We start from the raw sequence: 9,206 nt of genomic DNA on the forward strand, positions 1-9,206 counted from the left end.
AAACAGGATGGCTCTTGGCTGGAAATGTTGGAGAATCCGTGTAACAGGCTCCTAGTCATGGGGTTATGCTGTTCCCTCTTTCTGTATGGTTCCACTTGGGACAGCTGCCACAGTCGTTCCCCTTCCAGAGAGGCAAGAATGTGCTTTTGTGCAGCCTTCTCATGCTTTGCCCCTATTCTTAAGACACAGCTATCCAGGCCGTAACATCCTTCCTGTTGAATGTCAGTCCCCAAACCCAAAAGGAAATGTGTGGTTTCAGACATTCTGCTGAGTTTCTGAGACTCTCAGTGACAAACCATTATGAAAACCCAGTGAAAGAGACGGAGATGGAGTTATAACTTAACTATTTTAATAAATCTTGTACAGTGCATGGTTATATCATTGTCTCCTTCGCTCAGTTACATCAATGTACAGTACTTTATAGCAGTGTCTGCAGGCAGTACAAACAGAACAGATGCACAGCTCAGTCGCGTGGAAATTTGTAAAAGTGGCCTCTGCAATAAGGTCTACTGAGCTATTTGTTTTAGGAAGTGCTCCTGTGGCTCCCGGCTTTACAGAGCTGTCATGTACACTCCTGTTAAAATCCCAGATAACCGTAATTCCCTGTGATTTGCTTTCCTCTACACCCCAGGACTAGAAGATGGTGTGTTTCCTAGCTCAACATTCGTTTTTATTTTCATTTTAGAAACTTTTTCGCCTCCCGTGCTTGCCATCCTGCCTCCCATCTCCACCCTAATCCGGAGCCAGGGCTTCTCAGGAGGATTGTCCTCTTCATCCCTCCCTGACAAGGTGAGTGCCCTTCTCAGATCCTAGCAGGGCTGTGACTAAACCCAGGATCCTCCCCTGCCTGCACCCTAATTCTGCTGGTGAGAGCAGTGTCCTGTTTCAAATGAAGAAAACAGATTATCCATTGGAGACGCTTAAGAATGAAGCCAAAACTAAGGTGCACTGGTGTTCTCAGTTTTAGACATGAGCTCCCCAGATGCTGTTTTAAAGCTTTTTCCATTAAATGTGCAATGACAGGCACAAATTTGGACAAAGACTCAGCATGTGCTGAGAGAGAAAACCCAGCTGTCCCTGGGCTGTGGGCAGCTCTGGAGCTCTGTGTGCTTCACTGCTTTGCAATCAGATTGGTCTGTCAGTCAAACAGAGCTAGAAATGCAATGTGCCAAACTTGCTGTGGACAGGAACTACGCTGCTTGCTTGAGTTTTGAAATGGTGAGTAAATTTTGGAAGCATAATCACTTAATTCTGCTTCTAGGGAGAGGGATTTTCCTCACCCCTATTTACAGATTGCTATATACAAATGCACATAACTTTATGAAGGAAAACGGGAAGTAAAGAGCAACACCCTGTGCTAAATTAGAGGGGTTTTTTTTCTTGTGGCCATTTAATTTGCGTTAAACCTGCCTTTCCCAGTGTGCTTTGGGGTTTCAGCTATTTGGGAATCATTTCAGCTGACTTTTTGCAGTGAAAACGTGAAGATGGGGACAAGTGACCAACACCCTGGGAAGGGCTGTGGGTGTGCCTGGGTCGGGAGCAAACGGTCAGGGCTTATCTTCTCCTGGTTTGAGGCCCGGTTTGGCAACACCACCACAACATTCCAGTGCAGGATCCGTGCCCCAGGGAAGGGCTGCACAGCTGCCCCGAGCCCCAGCCTCTGCATCAGCAGCGGTGGGCGGGTGGAACTCACCTATTTCCAGATTCAAATCCCTTTGTTTGTCACTCCTGCTCATTTCTAGGCACTGAAAGCTCATTTCAGCTGTTCAGAGATAGCACTAGCTGGTCCATGGATTTAAGGAAGCAGCCAGACTTTGGGAATGTGTGTTGCCATTCTAGCCTTGTCCAACGAGGGGGCACAGGGGGACAGGACAAGGACAGGCAGTTGTCACCGGCCCTGTGCTCGTGGGCTGCAGGGGACACCTGCACTGAGGAGGAAATGGAAATGGAAATAGAAAGGGTTAGGTTGCCCAGAGAGGTCATGACTCACCATTCCTGGAAGTGTCCGAGGCCAGGTTGGACAAGATTTGGAACAACTTGGGCTTGTGACAGGCATTCCTGCCCATGGCAGGGGGGTGGAATGGGATGAGCTTTAATGTCCTTTCCTTAAACCCAAACCATTGCAGGGTTCTAAAGCCTTATTCCTCTGGTCCAGGCTCCAAGCCTTGAGGCTGGCCTCTCTTGTGCTGTGTGCCACGCCTGCTCTGCCAGGGGAGAGTGGGGAGCAGGGGACAGCCCTCGGAGAAAAGCTTTGGGGGTCTTTTTTTGCTTGAAGCCAGCCCTTGTACATCCAGCCCCGTGTGAATCCTGCTCTGATCGCATGCACGGAAAATTTCAGTATAAAATATATAGTTATAAAAAAAATACTTCATGCAAAATTAAAACACCTTTCCCAGTGGGACATGGTCTTATTGTCAACCCTTCCCAACAGTGTTCAAGGAATTGTCACTCTGATGGCAGCTGGACCCCAAGGGGAGCTCTGCTGCATCTGGCCTGGGCCAGGAATCATTGCTTTCATTCCCTTTTTTTCTGCACTACTTAGGGCTAAGAGCTGAAATAAAGCAGAGAGACTTTAATTTGCAGAATCAATCCTTTCCTGGCGGCGCTTCGTGATTTCTTGGAGCTCCGACTCCCCTCTGCTTTTCTGGAATGGAAACAAAACAGGCAGTTTGGATTTGAACTTCAAGCTGCAGTTAAGTGACAGTATTTAATTAATGCTGTAAAAGTAGAGCTAGTTTCAAAGAGATAAGTGATATCAGTAAAAAGCAGATTAATTAGTGGAAACAGGGGGATCTTACAGATTTGCTCAAAAGACACTTCGGAATTTTTACGTGTGTTTTATTGCTGGTGTAGGTTTGGTTGCATTTTTTTTCCCCACAATTGTATTTTTTAAAATGCCTGTTTAATGAGCTATCTGACGCTGCTGGTACAGCCCCCATTCCAGCAGGAATTATCCAGAAAAATGCTTACCTCCAGCTGGTTTTTCTCCACTGTGATCTTGCTGTAGACTCTGTTTCCCTCATCACCGCACACCTTCTTCAGCTCCTCTCTGTTGAGGGAGAAGAGCTGAGCTCCGGTGAGGATGCCCAGGTGTTCCACGGTCCTGGGGAGACACAAAGTAGGGAGGTGACAATTGTGCTGCACGTGGCCTCGTGCCAGAGGTGAGGAGTTGGAGATGGGAGGCCAGGAGCTGCAGTGGGACCATATCACGGGGCCCTGGGGCTGTTCCAAGGTGGCAGCTGCAATTCCAGTAGCATTTCAGGCCTTGGATTTAGTTAGTTAACTGTTTATCTCCAAGAAAATATTTATACCAGAGAAAGGGAGTGACTTTGGGCTCTGAACATTCTGGTTATAGAGCCTGGATTGAACAGGGTTGAAATCTAATTTGCAACACAGGCTCTGTAAGTAAATCCAAGTGGCTTGTCCCAGGTGAGATGGTGCCGGTGGCCTCCCCCGCTCCTTCTCCAGGGAAGGACGAGCATTGCATGTGGCAATAGGGCAAATCTTACTCTTTGCTGAATGACTTGGCCTCCAGCCAGGCTTTGACTTCTTCAGTGCTGGATTCAAAGGTGAGGGGCACGAAAACTTGCTGAGGCTTTTCCACTTTGAAATTCCTGTGGGGAGGCTGAATTTTATTGTTTGTGATCTTCTTTAGCAGCTCGTCGTTCAGCTCATCCGTTTGGTGAATAAGTTCTGTAGAAACAAGTAGGGAATGAAAGCAAGTCTTCAGTCAAAAATGCCATTAAATGTTTGTGGGGAAACTGTAAGGCAAATGGGGATGTGGCTCAACATTCTTATTTAAATTCAGCCCAGAAAAGTGATTCCCATTTTCCTGTGCCCCTGTGTTGCCATTTATTTTGCTCCCATCACCCCTTGGCTGTTGCCTGATGTGGAAGCACAGTTCTGTGAGAATCTACAATTGGAGGTTTGGAATTGAGACCTTTTCAGTCCTCTCTGCTGCTTCTAGTCACTAATTTGCTGATCGCAGAGCTCCAGGTTTTGCTCCGCAACAGAACAGAAGCGGCAGGAAGCACAAACTGGGAATGAGCAACACACTCATGATGGGATGAGCTTGAAGGTCCCTTCCAGCCCAGGGCATCCTGTGCTTCTGTGAAAACTCCAGTGACTCTTCATCCAGTATCGCTTTCCCCATGAAACTCCTGAAGACTGTGGAGAATAACTCAGTGATACGAACAGATTTGTGTCCTTGTATTGTGGGGCTTCCTGTCGTCCCAGAAGGGCTCCTGCTTCCAGGAGTGGACAGGGTGGGATAAGGGGTGAGGTGAGCAGGGCCCCTGATCTCTCTCCTGCTCTGTGAGCCCCACAGCATGTGCAGGGTGAGGGAGTGATGCGGATCTCCTGTTTGGCCGGGAATTCTGTGGAACCACGTGAAGGAAGCGGCCAGGCGGGCACTGTGTGTGTGCCGGGAGATGAGCAAAAGGAAGTGGGAGAAAGGGATTGACCTGAGCTGTTCCTTAGACACACTTAAACATTTTGGAAGAGAAAGGAAACTCTCTCCTTGGGAGGAGGAGGAGGAAGTTAGAACTGGAGGAAGGAGGCATGGGGTGATCACTTATTGCCCTGCTCGGCCCGGGCCGCCCGAGAGCCCCGGCGGTGTCACAAGCCCCAGGGCTGCTCTCTTGGCTCTTGTCCTGCCTGGAATGGCCTCCAGACACAGTGCTGCTCCATTGCTGTGATCAGTAAAAGGTGCAGGGGAGCCCCTTGGGCAGGTCTGGTCCCCCGAGCGCCCAAACCCAGGGGAGCCCAGAGTGGGACACACACGTGCGTTCTTTGGCGTCCTGTGCGGAGTGGCGCGACAACATCTCACTGCCCCACTTATCCCCGGCGTAGCTGGCAGGCAGCTTGTGGGTTGGGCTGGATGGGCCATAGCCCCTGGGGCTCAGGTCTCCTTTGTACCTCTGGTTAGACTGGTTAGAAAGGGAAAGAAAAGTAAGAATTTTTTTTGGTCGTTTTTAATTTTCTTAAGCTTTCTGCCTCACACCCACGGAGGGACAAACTGCCGTGTTCTCCTTGTGCTGATGTGGGGCTGGGGAGACCTCAGGTGGAGCTGCATGGAAGAAGTTAATTTCTGGGAATGAAGAACCCAAAGCAAAGTCTGAAGTTTGCGCAAGGGAATTCCTAGTTGTGCCAAACGTGTTCGATCTCATTGGAAGGCAGAGCCTCACTGCTCCGTAGCTGGGATGTGAAGCGGGACCACTGCCAAGGGCCTGGAGCGGACTGGAAAGTTTTTTGACGTTTTGATTAAACTAGCAGGGATTTATCCAGAAGCCTGCTGGGCCGCCTTAGGCTTTGCCCAAACGCTGCAATACCAAAATGGGGAAGCAATTCCATGCTTCCCTAGGGTGTTTAGAACACTCCAGCTCCACATTTCTGCAGTGCAAGTTGCAGTATTCAGTTAATTCTCACTTAGATGGTGTTTCCATCTGCCTCCACTCCAGTAACGTGTTCCTGGTGCTGAACTGAACTGGCTGAGGGAAGTGTCCATCTTTAATTTAACCCCCAAGAAAAATCTTGATGTGGAAAAATATGGAAAGCAGGAGGCTGGTGCACAAATAGGAAGGATAGGCCTTATTTGGGAAGACGATCGTAGCAAAATGTGAGTTTTATCATAGGAGACTCAGGAATCTCCTGGCTTTGTCTACTTCTGAAGGTCTGTCCTGATTGGTGCATAGTATCCTAAGAAATCAGGGAGGTCTAATGACAACATTATTCCCAGAGGCAGATTGTGCCCTGCAGCTGATACCAGTCAGGTATTACCTGACTACAGACCTGTTTGAGCTCTTCCAGTTTCACCACATCCAGGATATTGTATGGAACATAACCGGCCTGCCCACTCCGGTTGAGCAACTTCCACCACTGCTTATTATCTTCCAACACCTGAGAGAGGGACAAAAATAAATCTGCTGTGGGAAAATGGGATTTCAGGCATAAACAACCAGGATATAGCGGGGCCGAACCATCCGAAAGGTGAAGTTGCCAGAAGGACATCACTGAGGCCAGGAGCTCTAATCAGATCTGTTGCTCTCAGATGCAATCCAGGACTGAAACTTTTCCTGGAAAGCATCAGAATGTATCGTAAGGATGAACAGGAGAGCACCTCTGCGTGCTGAAGAACTCATAGTTCCTACATAATGTCCCTGTTTCTCCAGACCTTTTTTTCCTAATGACTGAGTTTCTGATGTCTTTTTGCATTAAAATAAATAATTAAATAAATAAAAAGCCACATTTTGCAGAGAAACCTTTTCCTCAGGTCACAGATCAGTGTCAGCCCAAGTCACGTCCCACCTTGTCCAGCTGCCAACAGTGCTGCAGTAAGAGAAAGGTTATGAGAAAGGTGCTTTTCAGAGAAAACAAATCCTCGTGGAGGAGGAAGTGGTGATAAGGAACCGACCCAGCGGGGGATGAGCAGGGCTCTAGAGCGAGTTGTTGTCCTCCCTCCTCACTGTGGTTAAAATGGGACCGATGTCTTTGAGCTGAGGAAATGACACAACACAGCACAGGCAGCCTGCTCCAGCTTTGGGTTTGAGCAAAGCTTTGTGTCACTGCTGAGATACCACCAGGGAAAATGGAGTTGGTGCTTGTTGCTATCCCGAGCTCTCTCCTGCCCCTGGGGGACACACCTTTTCCAGGAGCGGTCACGTACCTCCAGGATTTCATCCTTCAGCACCGAGAGCTCACTGGCGTTTCGCGCGGTGAAATCGTAGCGGATTTTGGCAAATCTCTTGGGCACAGCCACCCCCTGGGCCTCGAAATTCCTGCAGAAGAGAAGTGGCCTGAAGTTCATTAACCTGAGCTAGACTGTTGGAAGGACTCTGTGTGGAAGCTGGAATTGTATTAGAGGATCATCATAAACTAAAAATATATGTGACAATGTGGCCAGATTGCAATGAATCTAAAGACAGGACAGGGTTGGCTCGAGCTCACAGAGCTGCTGCCTCCAGTGTAAACTAACCGCCTCGTGAAAGCAAATGGTTTTTCACAGACATTATTCAAATAAAAGGGGAAAGGGGAAAAAAAACCCAACCAAGAAAAAAGGAAGGTTCCCATTAGCAAAAAAAGCCTACATGAAAAAGTGAGGTTGTGAGCTATGGCCGAAGGGCCGAGTTTGGTGCTGATTCTCAATCAATTCAGCAAATGACAGTGCATTGATGCAACTGTTTTTTTAGTCAAATTTAGTCCTGATTCTTCACAGTAATTTGCCTCAAGAAAATGAGCCCCATATCCTTTGGTGAGTTCCCTGTTGGCTGAGGCCCAGACCTTCGGGCCGTGACTTCTCAACATACTTGCAGTGAGACTGGCTCCCTCTTAATTGCTTCTTTTTGAAGTATGGTTTGTCACTATCATCCTGCTGAAGATGAACAGGGCTGGTGTCTCATCTTCATATATTCTTCCCCCTCCTCCCCTCTCCTTCTTTTCCCCTTTTTCACCTCTAAATAAATTTCTTCAAGGCGATTTAACCCTGGGATAGTCTAATCCACTTTAGTCCTTCGTGGTCCACCCTCAGATAGATGTGTTGGCACAGAAGAAGTAAGGGTGTTCTCTTAGGATCTGATACTGTAATAAAGGGAAGAGAAAGATGAAACAGGCATTTCATGTTTGTCTGTTTTCTCTCCATGTCATTTCGTGAACATGTACTCACACTTGGCCAAGAGTAGTGCATTCAGACACTGAATATGAGTATTGAAGAGGGGACTGAGAAGGAAGAAGCTTAGTGTTCTGCAATAGGAATTATGCTTTGGGGATTTTACGAATTGTTTCCCTCTTTTTCACCATCATGCTCTTCTTGCACACTTCCTTGTCTTTTGCTATTGAGCGAAAGTCTGGAGGCTCAGAAAGCCCAAGTTTCATCTGAGAAAGATTTCCTGTGTCAGAGAGAACGGAAGGGATTCTGTTTCCATCCTTTCATGCCAGGAAGGATGAACTGCCTGTATCAGGAGGTGCCGAATTGGTTCTGGGTGCTGCTGTAGCTCACAGAATTGCAAGACCCAGTGCTGCAGGAGTTCAAATAACAGACCAGTGGAAAGGCTCAGGGGCCACAAGCTGTGCTGCATCTCTCATGGACTTGCAAGGAACCTCTCCTTTGGTGTCTGTGCAAGTGCTGGCTGATGTGGGCACTAGGATTGCTCTTTTAATCAGGCAGCTCCAGTACCTTTCAGAAAAGAATTTTCATGGCACATCATGAGCCATTAATCTCTTGACTAACCATAACATTTCCTTACTCCTTGGTTTTACAGCATTACTCAAACACTGACATTTGTCATTTCACCAGCCATCTCCCTTGACCTCTAGCATCAGGCACTTGCAGGGGGAAGGATCTGGTCTCACAAATATTTTCATACTCTGATCTCTGTGATTTATTAACCATGAAGTTTTGCCTTCAGAACTCAAGATGCCATTTCAAATAATTTCATGTGCAAAAGTCGAGTTATTGGGCAAAAGGGATCCTTGATAGCTGGGTACAAAGGACAGCAGGACTGCTGTTGCTGTTTTCTTTTCAACTACTGTGCTTGCTGTGTGACCTTGAGGAAATAGGTTCACTGCAGCTTTATGGTTCCGTTTTTGCATAGGGAAAATAAGGGCAGTGATAATTGCTTTCAGTTGTAAAACACTTCAAGATTTATGGAATATGAATGATTCTTACTAAGTGAAAAGTGTTGCAAAGCTGGCTTAGTTGCACACTGTGCTAACAAAATCCCATATCAGCCTATTGACCCCAGCCTGAAACACTCATTAAAGTTTATGGGACATTTTGGTGGATGAGTTGAGGCAGTTGTTCTGCTGGAAATATCATACTGAAAGCACTTTTAAATCCATCATCCGCTTTGACTTTTTTCTCTATTAAAACTAAACACAACTGCTTGCTCTTTCCAGTTTTCTTAGTTTAGTTTTTGATGGGTAAGTACTCACTGTTAACTCAGCTTGTACCCCCATGGCATCTGAGACATTACAGTTCATTCTAGTCATAGCATAAACACACAATAGCTGTTGTACTGAGACAAAAAGAGTTATAAAACATGTAAGATATCCAATGGACTGGTATTAACTATCAAGTTGCATGGTCACTTTTGAATGTCAAATGTTCTTTTTATGGATACTGCATTAATTTAATTTGTGCTTAAACGTTAGCTAGGCTAGACATTGGTGTCTGAAAAGTTTACATATTTTTCCAATGTCAAAATGTGTAA

The 9,206-nt window shown here is 46.8% G+C and overlaps 1 pseudogene across 1 annotated transcript; it reads right to left on the reverse strand.

The window, feature by feature from the left end:
* Positions 1–2,572: 2,572 nt before the first annotated feature.
* Positions 2,573–6,776, reverse strand: LOC309585748 (epidermal growth factor receptor kinase substrate 8-like protein 2; annotated as a pseudogene). Its single transcript has 6 exons — positions 6,665–6,776; positions 5,779–5,898; positions 4,781–4,928; positions 3,510–3,693; positions 2,971–3,103; positions 2,573–2,644 (listed from the first exon to the last, which is right to left on the reverse strand). The product of its transcript is annotated as an epidermal growth factor receptor kinase substrate 8-like protein 2 (transcript).
* Between the last annotated feature and the right edge of the window lie 2,430 nt (positions 6,777–9,206).

This window comes from Coloeus monedula (assembly GCF_965178545.1).
Source record: "Coloeus monedula genome assembly, contig: HAP1_SCAFFOLD_219, whole genome shotgun sequence".
Classification (NCBI taxonomy): Eukaryota; Metazoa; Chordata; class Aves; order Passeriformes; family Corvidae; genus Coloeus; species Coloeus monedula.